This window comes from Scyliorhinus canicula, chromosome 9, assembly GCF_902713615.1.
Source record: "Scyliorhinus canicula chromosome 9, sScyCan1.1, whole genome shotgun sequence".
Taxonomy (NCBI): Eukaryota; Metazoa; Chordata; class Chondrichthyes; order Carcharhiniformes; family Scyliorhinidae; genus Scyliorhinus; species Scyliorhinus canicula.
In genome coordinates, this window is record NC_052154.1 from 163,579,281 (window position 1) to 163,592,078 (window position 12,798).

The 12,798-nt window shown below is 51.5% G+C and overlaps 1 protein-coding gene across 1 annotated transcript in view; it reads right to left on the bottom strand.

Moving 5' to 3' along the window:
* Positions 1-12,798, bottom strand: part of LOC119971858 (protein inscuteable homolog) — a 442,888-nt gene that overhangs the window by 35,730 nt on the left and 394,360 nt on the right. The gene's annotated exons all lie outside the window — the stretch shown is intronic.

The window sequence follows — 12,798 nt, forward strand, 5'->3', positions numbered from 1 at the left end:
CCACCATAATAGTAGCGCCATGACTGTCAACCCATCCTCAACCAGTGCAGGGACACAAACCTTGGTGGGCCAGATTCGTGGTCAGATTCTGGGGCACATTTTGGTGAGTATCACACAGTTACAGATGTACATCAGGTGGAAGCAGGAACAGCAGTCGGAGACCAGGTCTACCAGGAACTGATGCAGCTGTTAGTGTGCGACTGAGAGATTCAGAGATGGATATCAGCGACATTCCAGCAGCTCCACAGCTAATTGGAGGAGTCCCAAAGGCTGTGGACACAGGGATAGCGCCGGCAATGTGTGGAATCAAAGCCAACACTGTTAAGGTGGTGATCACAATGGAGAGTTGGGAGCACAACGTCAGCCACACTAGTGGTGGTACCCAAGGCGTGACTCAGTCAGTGACGGCCATGGCTGAGTATCTTGGCAGCATGTCCCTGTCACTCGTCGATTTTGCCGGGGCGCTGTGGAGCCAGCACCTACAGCCTCTGCAGGGTCCAAAATATCATTGATCTTTTACAATATCTTTAAAGATTTGGAGAAGGTTGTCATGATATGCAAACATGCAACCAATGAATACTCAGAATAGGACACAACCAATGGGCAGTCAGGACACTCAGAGGCGGCATCACCACAAGGGGCCATGACATAAACATTATAAAAGGGATGAGGCACTCACACCCTGGGCGGGATTCTCCCCTCCCCGGCAGGGCGGGGGGTCCCGGCGTAGCCGAGTGGCGCCAACCACTCCGGCGTCAGGCTTCCCCAAAGGTGCAGAATTCTCCGCACCTTTAGGGGCCAAGCCCTCACATTGAGGGGCTAGGCCCATGCCGGAGCGGTTGGCACCACACCGACTGGCACCCAAACTGGCTCCAGCGGCCTTTGATGCCCGCCGCACGGTGCCGGGGCTGGCCGAAAGGCCTTCGCCGGTTCGCGCATGCGCCAGTGCGTCAGCTGCCGCTAACGTCAACACCGGTGCATGCGTGTGGGGGATTCTCTTCCGCCTCCGCCATGGAGGAGGCCGTTGCGGCGGCGGAAGAAAAAGAGTGCCCCCACAGCACTGGCCCGCCTGCCGATCGGTTGGCCCCGATCGCGGGCCGGGCCACCGTGGGGGCACCCCAGGGTCCGATCGCCCCGCGCCCCCCCAGGACCCCGGGGGCCTGCTCCCGCCACCGATCCCGCCGCCACCAGAGGTGGTTTAAACCACGGCGGCGGGAGAGGCCTCCCAGCGGCGGGACTTCGGCCCATCGCGGGCCGGAGAATCGCCGCAGGGGGCTCGCCGATCGGCGGGTGGCGTTTCCCGCCCCCGCCAATTCCCAGGTGGCGGAGAATTTCTGCCACGGCGGGGGCGGGATTTTCGGCGGCCCCGGGCGATTCTCCGACCCTGCGGGGGGTCGGAGAATTTCGCCCCCCGTCTCTTTCCACAGACCGACATCTAGAGAGTTAGACAGGGTTGATCAGCAGCATCACACCCCAGCACATGGCTTAGAGCAAGCTGGTACAGTTAGACTGAATTACTACAGTTAGATTAGCAGATAGTCAAACTCATTTGAGAACTGTGTTAATAGTTCAATAAACACAGTGAACTCATTTCAGAGTCTGGAGCATTCTTTAGTTAAGACTGCATCAAGTAGCAGCCTGTGTTATCTGAAGCAGCATAACACAACAAAGGTGAGAGACAGACAACCAGTGATGTCTTCCAGCCCTCTGCTCCCCCATAGCTCCCCGTCCCCACCCCCACATATCCCCTGCCATCCCTCATGGTGCCATCCAACGCGCCCTGCACTGCACCCACAGCCACACTGGGTGCCCCCGGTTACTGGAGCCCAGACCCTGTACCCCAGACACCCCTTGGTAACGTTACGTGGACCGGACGTGGTTCCCTCCCGGGGCACACACCCACCCTCTGGTTCCAGGGGTGTCAACTCTTGGGCGTTTGGATGTTGCCTTCTACCACTTGTGGTGTTGCAGTCTCTGGTGTTCAGGTGGAGCGTCCAGCCTCACAGACTGGTTGGGATGCAAGCAATAATTCTCTGCTGCAACATAGCACGTCTACCCACAGGAATGTACTTTGGGGCTGTGAAGTGCTCACATTACCACGATTGCCAATTCCCTATTAGCAATATCCTTCAGCTGTGCGCCCGGAGGCTGCCACGATCAGTGGGGGTTATTGATGCCGGAGGGATATAGAGTTCGCTGGAGCTGCCCCTGTGATAGGTACAGACAATCCAGTGGGTTGCAAGGTGGACCCGCAGGCTCTGGGACACCCACCCACTAATGGGAATCCCCCCTCCCCACCCCGATTGAGGCCGTTACCCCCTCCCAGGATCTCCCCACCACTGACCCCTCAAGCACTGGGGCAGCAACCCCAATGTCTCCAGGCTCACCATCCAAGTTCGAAGATGGCTACTCACCTCCTCAGATCCCCACAGCAGCTACTCAGTCAGCTTCACCTTTTTAAAAATGTGTACTAATCAGTGGCCATGTGACCACTTGCTGGGGTGGCGGTTAGATCACGGGAAGCCGTTAGATAGTGAGTCACTCCCGTTAATGGTATGGAGATTGGCTTTAATTGGTGATTATTGGTTTCTCACCATGGGGCGGCGGGATCCTGATCTCGCCAACAGAAGCGGTACGGTTAGCTCGAAGAACGCGACACGGCCGACAAATCACGAATGTTGTCAACTCAAAAGACATTTCTGGCAATGGACATTTTTTTTGTCCTCTGGCAACTGCATAATCTTTAGCAGGGACAACAATAAAGCAGAAAGGAAATAATCTGGTCTTGTTCAGGCAACAATAATGCTTTCCAGTAAATGTATTCAATTCCATTTAATGATTTTCACTCAGCTAATTGCCTTGTATGTATTTCCGTTTGGCCAAAGAAAACAGATGCATCTTTACAACACGAGTTGATTAAATGTCCACTTGCAAGAACAGATAAAAACCACAGTGAATGTAATTGTATTATTCATTACCACAGAATTGTTGAAGACAATATTTAGTCCCTTCAGAAAACAAATCTCCTGACAGGCCTTGCATCTTACTGTTCTTTAGTTCATAAGAACAAGTTTTAAATCAAATCCATTTTCTTATTACTTTGAATAACAAAGAAGCTGGTTGGGCTCATTTGGTGGTTCAATGGATAATTGCACCAATACATCTTAGACAGTCCTTTGGGATCAAGGATGACTGGTTTCCAATCTGATGGCATGTGTTCTGAGTTGGCTGATAAGTCCAATGCACGGCCTTGTTCGAGGTAGGCGGTGCTTGAAAGGTTGGGTTGCTTGGAGGTTTAGTCTCTTCAAAACCTCAATGTCATCTCTTATGTTCCCCATCGAGTCTCTCGATGTGTTTGGTGCCTTCCTAAATGAAACCTCTCCATTTCAGTCAGTCACAGAACAGGGACTCTCCATTAGTCAAAGGGGATGTTTGACGTCTTCTGGGATGCGAACATTCCTGAAGCATTTCCGCTGTCCTCATGGGAGTATCCTACTGTGACTAGAGTAGAATTGTTGCTTCAGATGCCTAATGTTAGGCAAACAAATGGTATGCCATTCCCAGCAGAGTGAGGTTTTTCATCATTAGCACCTCAAGATTGGGTGTATTGGCTGAGGATAGGATGCTGCTGTTGGACTGCCAGTCTTGCTGCTGGATTTGGAGAATCTTGTGAGGGTGTTGCTGAAGGTACTTATTCAGTGCTTTGATACACCTGTGTCCAAGTCTCCGAAGATATAGGAGCCCGAGGATCACTGCTGCCTGGTAAACCATGACCTTAGTCTCTGCAGCATTTGAGAAAATTAGCCTTTCACTAACCATTTGGAAAACTAAAATCTGCTTCCAACCAACTCCATCTGCACAACAACCCCCATCCACCCCCACATAGATTAAGGTCAACGGCGAGATCCAGAAAAATTATGGCCATTTTCCATAACTTTGGAGCTTCCTCTCGACGAAGACGGACATAGATAATGAAATTCATCATCATCGCCAATGTGCAGCTCAGCCATTGATCAACTGACGAAAGGAGTATTTGAGGACCTGGATCTCAAACCCAGGTTAAGGTCATGTATCAACAGGTGAGGGACGAGCCATATAGATGGTTAAATTTTGAGAATTATGAAATTTTCTTTTCCTCACAAAGAACTCATTGCACACCAACAAAGTATTCGGCAAATCCAGTGATTGTCTCCACTTCAAAGATACGCAGACAATTCGACAGCATTTTAAATTGGGGTCGAAGCTGGCTCCCATTTGTACTAATCCAGCCTGCGAGATTGGATGCTACTTTCGGGGGTGGGAAGGGAAAGAGCTGGAGAGAGTAGGTGACTGTTCCTGGAGGGGTAGTATGCCAGTCCAGAGGGACGGTCAGAGAGGTTTGGGCTCTTGCATTCAGACTTATTCAGGTATTTACAAGTTTGCAGTTTTACGAATCACATTTTCCCGACATTCCCCATTACGCCACCAACCTCTTTAATGGAGAGGGTTCTTTCGCTTTCAGGGTCGGAGGAAGGGAGTACTTCCGCTATTTATGGGCAGATTATGTTGGAGGATTCAGTGTCGGTGGTGGGGGTTAAATCTATATGGGAGGAAGAGTTAGGGTCCATTTTGGATGGCGACTTGTGGAGTGAGGCCCTGGGGAGGGTGAACTCAACGTCCTCATGTGTGAAGCTTGGTTGAATGCAACTCAAAGTAATTTATTGGGCACAACTGACTAAGTCCAGAAGGAGTCACTTCTTTGCAAGGGTGAAGACAAGTGCGAGCGCTGCTCAAGAGATCTGGTTAACCATGTGCACATATTCTCGTGCCTGTGGGTTTCTGGGTCTCCTTCTCCAACACCATGTCGGTGATTCTGACGATTGAACTGGAACCCTGTCCCTTAGTGGCCATATTTGGGGTGTCAGACTCGTTGGGGCTGCAGACGGGCACGAGAGCTGATGTCCTGGCCTTCGCCACGCTGATTGCACAGAGGCGAGTACTGCTGGGGTGGAGGTCTGCATTTCTGCCAAGTGCTTCCATGTGGCTGGGAGATATGATGGAATCCCTATACCTCGAGAAATTCAAGTACACCATGAGGGGGACAATTGAGGGGTTTTACTGTAAATGGCAGCCATTTATTGTTTATTTCAAGGAATTGGTCACTGTTATCTTTGTTTTTTGGGAGGGGGAGATGGGGGAGGAGTTGGGTTGTGTATGGGGTTATTCATATGTTGGGGGTTTTGTGTGTGTATCGGTCTGTTATTCTTTTCTGGTATTTGTGTTATATAAATTTAATTTGCATTATATAAAGTGAAAATGTGAATTAAAATGTGTTTTAAAAAAAGAACTCAATGTGACTGTTATCATATTGTATTCCACAATAAAACAAAGTCACTTTTATTTAAAAAAGCCACAAGTCCATTGAAGTCAAGATTCATATTCAAGGTCTGTATTCAGGTCAGCAAAGCGAGTTTGTGGTTTGTCACATGCACCTTTCCATCTATTCCAAACTAGTACATAGTGTATAGATGCAGAGGCTGTGGGAAGGGTTTTAAATAAATATTTTGCCTCCGTGTTTACAAAGGAAATGGACTATGCAGATGCAGTCGTGCAGGAGAAACACTGAGATACCGGATGGGATAATCATAAAGAGAGATTGGAATCCTTGAAAGCTGATAAGTCACCAGGGCCAGGTGGATTGTTCCCGAGACTACTGAAGGAGGTCAGGGAGGAGGTGCTCTGAGGATAATTTTCCAGTCCTTAATTAGATACAGGGGAGGTACCGGAGGACTGGAGAAATTGTTTAAAAAGGGATCGAAGGAAATGCCAAACAATTATAGGTCAGTTAGTCTCATGTCAGTGGTGGGGAAATTAGTAGAATCAATTTTACCCCTGACAGATTTTTCCCAGGGTTGAGGGGACAATTACGAGGGGGCATAGGTTTAAGGTGCAAGGGGCAAGGTTTAGAGGAGATGTACGAGGCAAGTTTTTTTACACAGAGGGTAGTGGGTGCCTGGAACTCGCTGCTGGAGGAGGTGGTGGAAACAGGGACGATAGTGACGTTTAAGGGACATCTTGACAAATACATGAATAGGATGGGAATAGAGGTATACGGGCCCCGGAAGTGCAGAAGATTTTAGTTTAGATGGGCAGTATGGTCAGCACAGGCTTGGAGGGCCGAAGGGCCTGTTCCTGTGCTGTACTTTTCTTTGTTCTTTGTTCAGATAGGATTAACTGTCAGATAGAAAGGCTTGTACTAGTCAGAGATAGTCAGCATGGATTTGTTAAAGGAATGTCTTGCCTCACAAATTTTATTGAATTGTTTGAGGAAGTGACAAGAAGAGTTGATAAAGGTAGTGCAGGAGATGAGGTGTACATGGATTTTAGCAAAGCATTTGACAAAGTCCCACATGGCAGATTGGGAAAGAAAGTGTAAAACAATGTGATACAGGGCAATGTGGCAAACTGGATATAAAGTTGGCTCAGTAACAGGAAACAAAGGGAAATGGTCGATGGCTGCCCTTGCAATTGGAAAGTTGTTTCAAGTGGTGTTCCACAGTGTTGGGACCCTTACTGTTTGTGTTATATATTAATGATTTGGATGTGAATGTGGGGAGCACGATTGAGAAATTTGCAGACGATACAAAGATTGGCCGAGTGATGGATAGTGTAGAGGATAGCTATGATCTCCAAAATGATATAGATAGATTGGTGGAGTGGGTGATAAAGTGGCAGATGGAATTTAACGCAGATGTGTGAAGTCATGCATTTAAGGAGGTCAAACAGGTATAGGGAGTACATAATAAATGGGAATATACTAAGAGGGGTAAATGAACTGAGAGATCTTGGCATACAAGTACACAGGTCCCTAATGGCAGCAGTTCAAGTAGACAATGTTGTAAAGAAAGCATATGGAATGCTGCCCTTCATTGGCAGAGGCATAGAACATAAACGTTAGGATATAATGTTGGAATTGTATGAAATACTGATGAAGCAACAACTGGAGTATTGTGTGCAGTTCTGGTCACCTCATTACAGGAAGGCCATAATTACTCTGGAAAGAGTGCAGAGGAGGTTTACAGAAATGTCTAGAAAAGTGTGGCTACGAGGAGAGTTTGGATAGGTTGGAATTCCTTTCCTTAGAACAAAGGAAGAGGGCCGACTTAATTGAGGTGTACAAAATTATGAGGGGAAGAGGTAGGGTGGACAGAATAAAATTGTTCCCCTTGGTGGAGAATTCTAGAACCAGGGGACATAGATTCAAGATAAGTGGTAGAAGATGTAGAGGGGACATGAGAAAGAATTTTTTTATGCAGAGGGTAGTGGGAGTCTGAAATTCGCTGCCCAAGTTGGTGGTGGAGATAGAGGCCCTAAACTCTTTTAAAATGTGCCTGCATCTGCACGTCAAGTACTCTAAGACACAGGGCTATGGATTGGGTGCAGGAAGGAGGGATTAGAAAGGGTATCTGGCAGTCCTCGTGCTGGCATCGAGAAAATGGGCCGAATAGCCTCTTTCTGTGCTGTAACTTTTCTATGATTCTATGATACTATAACCAGAAAAGGCCCTTTTTAAAATCTGAAGCCCAGCAGGTGACTACTTTAAACCTACACCATGGGCTGAATTTTACAGCGGGGACAGACAGCTCATCGCTCCCTGGCCCGGGAAAGAATGTTTGCTGGAAGCCGACAGATGTTGTGCAAGCCAGTCCAGCAGCAATAACACACAGACGAACGGTTAGATTACTGCCCAAGGGGGGCACGTGACACTGCAGCCTACAGTGCCGAGTACCGAGGTTCCAATCTCGGCCCTGGGTCACTGTCTGTGTGGAGTTTGCACATTCACCCCGTGTCTGCGTGGGTTTCACCCCAAGGATGTGCAGGATAGGTTGATTGGCCACGCTAAATTGCCCCTTAATTGGGAAAAAAATTAAGTGGGTACTCTAAATTGATTCAAAAAAGATTACTGTCCCACACTGGGAAGTAGGTCCTGCCTTCAGGAGCTACCGGCCAATCTGATTGGCTGGCAGATCCAGCTATCCCAGCAGTGCCAAGCCTCAGTAATGGGGTGTGACCAGGATAACAGCCAGTCCCAAGAAGGTGGCACAATGGATCCCAGAATGAGATCCGTCCAGGATATTGGACGAGGAGGGTTTGGTGAGCAAACAGTTAGGAAGGGGGGGTACTATCTTGGTAGAGTACCTCCGATGTCGACCATCCCCTTCCTGTCTGCCATTTTAAAAACATTTTAAAACGGCCAACCATATTATGATGTGGATAGTGTATTATCAGGCTCAATTGACTTGTCAACAAGTTCAATTGACCTTTAATTATTTTCTTAAACATGGCAAGTGGATCTTGTGACGATTTCAGCAAATGGCCACCTCCTGTGTTATGGGGGTGAGCTCAGGGGTGGGTGGGAAAGTGGTGGGCTGGGCATTCCCCCTATTCTACGTGTCCTCCCACTGAAACAAACCCGGCGGCGGCACGTAAAATCTGCCCTATAAGGGAGAGGAAAGAGAGCTGACTGGAGAGGAACAGAGATAGGAAAGGGCAAAGGGCCCAATCAGTTAGGTTTCAAGCAGGTTATAGGAGGGACAGTCCTGGCTGGAGACTAAGATATGCAAGAGGTCAGGGACCAGGGGTGGGACGGAGGGTGGGACGGAGGCTGCAAGCCGCTGCCGTTTGCCGTGCCTGGACGTAGGTGGCAGAGGCCATGAGTGCCATGGACAACACCGCTAGGACCAGCCAGCAATGATGAAAAAAACAGCACAACCTCCTCAGGTCGGAAAGGGTGAATAGGCAGCACTGTGCCCCTATCACCAGCTTCCTCCCACACATCTGTAACCCTAACCCTACCCCCACCTGGAGGGGGCCGAACCCCCACCCTGCACTACACGCCGGCATCCATACCAGTCGCCATGGCTGGGTGCCCTGGCTACTGAAGCCATCAGCGACCCACCCCCTGGGCTACTCGTGTAGGACTGTCTAACACTGTGCATTATTTTTCAGCCCCTCCAGCCTCATAATCGGCAAGAGAGGGAGAACTAGAGGGGGACCATCAGCCTTGTGGTTCCTTCCCACAACGGTACAGGTGGCACTGCACGTGGGCGGTGAACGCAGAGAAAAGGCAGCCGCCAAGGCGGAGGTCGGCATCGGGCGAGGAAGTGAGACCACACTGAGTTGCAGTTCCCCATGGCACCTGTGCCAAATTTCCTTAGTTTCCTGAGCAAGTATAGGACCTGTTGTGCTTCCTTGGTTGTAGCATTAACGTTGGTGGACCAGGACCAGGATAGATTGTTGGTGATATGCACGCCTTGGAATTTGACCATCTCCACCTGGGCACCACTGATGCAGACAGGGGTGTGTATGATACTTCGCTTCCTGAAGTCAATGACCAGCTCCTTAGTTTTGCTGATGGTGAGGGAGAGATTGTTGACGTTACACCATGCCACAAAGTTCTCTATCTCCCTCCTGTACTCCCAGAAACACTTACCTCGGATGGGCACTTTCGTGAAGAAGCTCCGGGGACACTATCTGGTGCACATCACAGACATGCTGCGGTAAAACAGGTGGAGGCAGAAACCCCCCCCGAGGGGGCGGACGGCTGGAGGCGACCAGTCCAGATGGGTTTCGGGCTTCTGGAATTGTGGAGATGCAGTGGCAGAGCCAGGGACTACAGGAAGGGTTGTCGGCGAGCAGTGAGAACCTGCAGTGCATTCCGCATGAAGGAACTGAAAGTGGTGCCGAATAATCTTGCCAGCCAGGATAACAGCGCATTGATGGCGTCCGCGGTGCAAGCCTTGGAGGTGAATGTTTTGGCCATGGGTCAAGATGTTCAAGGCCTGGGGCAATCTGTGCAGGTGGTGGCCGAGGCCCAGGACAGGGCTGCGATGTCACAGTCAGCCATGTACCAGAGCCACCTGGACATTGCTGCGGCGCTCCAGAGCATGCCCCAGTCATAGCGGGTTATCATTGAGACCGTCAGCGGCATTGCCAGGGTGCCTCCGGATGTGGGATAGACACAGAGAGAGGTGGCCCAGCCTCGGCTGGAGATGGCTGATGTGGCACAGATGCAGAAGTGGTGGCACAGTCACTGGGTGATGCGACACAGTCCCAGAAGAAGGTGGTCCACTCCCTGTGCTCCATGGCCGCAAGCATGGAGTCCTCGTCGAGATCACAGTGGGCCTCCAGGATTGACAGTGCCAAGTGGCAGGGGAAGGCTCAGGGGTTAGCTCCGCTCACACCCCAGTGCTATGGGGTGACCAGGGGTCATCGGGCACCCCAAGGGAGGAGGAGGCGATGGCAACCGTGCTGGTGGCTCCTGCAGGGGAGGTGCCGGAGTACCACAGCGCCTCAGACTCCCCCCGCCTCCCCCTAGTCCCTGCCGGGCAGCGAGCAGAACAGGGTGGCACCACACCACCTGGGACACCCGAGCAGCAGCCAGATCCATCCAGGCCCGGTCACCCCAGAAGACGGCTGCCGAAAGGGATCCAGGTCACATGGTGGGAATCGTAGCAAACCACCTTCACACCTGACGTACCACCTGGGGATCCATCTAGACATAGCATTAGGGTCTGTAAGGCCAGAAAGGTAGGTACCAGTTAGGTTGGTACGGGTGCAGAACATAAAATAGCGATAGGAGCTTGAGCACAAACCTGTGAAAACATGGGGCGGAATTCTCCGACCCCCCCGCAGAGTCGGGGAAATCGCCCGAGGTCTTCGTAAATCCCGCCCTCGCCGTGGCCGGAATTCTCCGCCACCCAGGAATTGGCGGGGGCGGGAATCGCGCCCCGCCGGTCGGCGGGCCCCCCTCGGCGATTGTCCGGCCCGCGATGGGCAGAGGTCCCGCCGCTGTCAGACCTTTCCCACCGACGTGGTTTAAACCACCTCTGGTGCCGGCGGGAGCAGGCACCGCGAGCGGGCCCCGGGGTCCTGGGGGGGGACGCAGGGCGAGCGGGCCCCGGGGTCCTGGGGGGGGGGGGTGCGCAGGGACGATCGGACCCCGGGGGTGCCCACAATGACAGGTGCTGCTGGCACACACAAGACCTCATGTGGTGCCTCTTCTGCACCTCTTCCTCCCTCGGTCTATTGGGTGGCCTGCTCTCCAACTTCACCAGCTGCCTCCAGTTCCTCTGAGGCACGCTCCGCTGCTGGATTGTCCTCCTCCTCAAGCAGCTCCAGTTCGTACAGCCTCAGCGCATCCCCAAAGGGCGGCGGTGACTAGGAGGAAGGCCACCATTGCTGGTTGGATTCCAATATCCATTGTCTGCAGGGAGTGAAAGGTCGACATGTTAGTCTGGTGCGTACCCCCTTGCCCAACCAGGTCCAACAGGCTACATGGTGGCACAGTGGGGGCCTATGCCCCTGGCACTCGCCCCTGCTGCCAGGAGTACCATTGGCTGGCGCTGCCCTTGCCAGCAGGATGTTCCGAGGTCCCCGGGGCATCACGCGGCCCCTGCCCGGCATTCCGCTATTGGGGCTACTATGGGTGTTGCCCTTTGGTAGATCGCGTGATGCCCCAGTTGGGTGGTTGGTTGGCAGAGAGGGGGGGTGTTATGACAGAGGGTGGGGATTGGGATGCAGAGGGTGTCACTCTGCAGAACCACGGGCCACGGTGGATGGTCAGTGGGGTGCGCAGCAAGATGGCTGCCTTGCAGGCTGTGTGGTGATATGCATCACAGTAAATACACAAGGGGTTAATGTAAATACATGTAGACTAGATAGACACTAGAGGGAGCACCAGAGACATGACACACAGACATTCAACCAATAGGCCAGTAAGATAGGACATGACTAATGGGCATTCACGACACACACAGAGGTGACATTACCACAGGAGGGCATTACACCAACCCATATAAAAGGACACAGCACACATGATCTTCCTCTTTCCAGTGGAGACACTCAGTGAGTACACAGGGTTGATTTGAAACACATCACACCCACCATGTGGATTGTAGCAGACTGGTTCGTCAGTCTGAGTAGCTATAGCAGGATTAACAGGAGAGTCGAATCCAAGTAGGAGAATTGTTAACAGTTTAATAAATGTGTTAAAGCTATCTCCAAGTCTGAACCTTCCTTTGTCAGAGTGCACATCAAGGAAGCAGTTTATGCTACTTCAAGAGCATAACAAAACAGGTTGTAGCAATGGTGGTCTGTGCTGGACACCCCGGACCCTGGTGTCACCCTGGCCTTGAGGCCCATCCCCTGGTAACCCCCATCACCCCCCGCCACCACCAACCCCCGCTCCAACCCAGCCAGTGCCAGGACTGGCTGCCCACGATTGCTCCTCTGCGTGTCCTACCTCCTCTCTCTCCCTCATCAGCCAAGGTGCCTGTTTCCCGAATTTTAAATGCACAAGTGAACCTCACCATCGGGAATTCCCCTCAACGGAGGTGGAGGATCGCGGAAGCCCCGGAGAATACCGAGTCAGGCCAGCAAATGATATGCGAATGGTGTTTCCTGTCTGCGCGGAGCTGAACATATTGACATCTCTGTCGAGACACCGGAGAATTGCGATCTGGAGTGAAACTGGCGCCCGCCATGATTTTGCCATCAAGACCGATTCTCCACCCAATCGCCTTTCCCGATTTCGTCGTCGGCCGACGGAGAATCCCGCCCCTGATTTATGCAGTTGAGTTGCCAAGAAAAGTGTGTCAAAACAAGTAAGTCAACCCACAGTGTGGAGAGGCATTAAGTGGAACAGAAAGTTGCTGCTGTAGGACTTTGGCAGCAGCTTTCAGCATCTTTGGAGGGTTGGTTGCCACACAATATACTGATAAGGGGGGCAGAATCATTTGCTCCATGCTTAATTACATT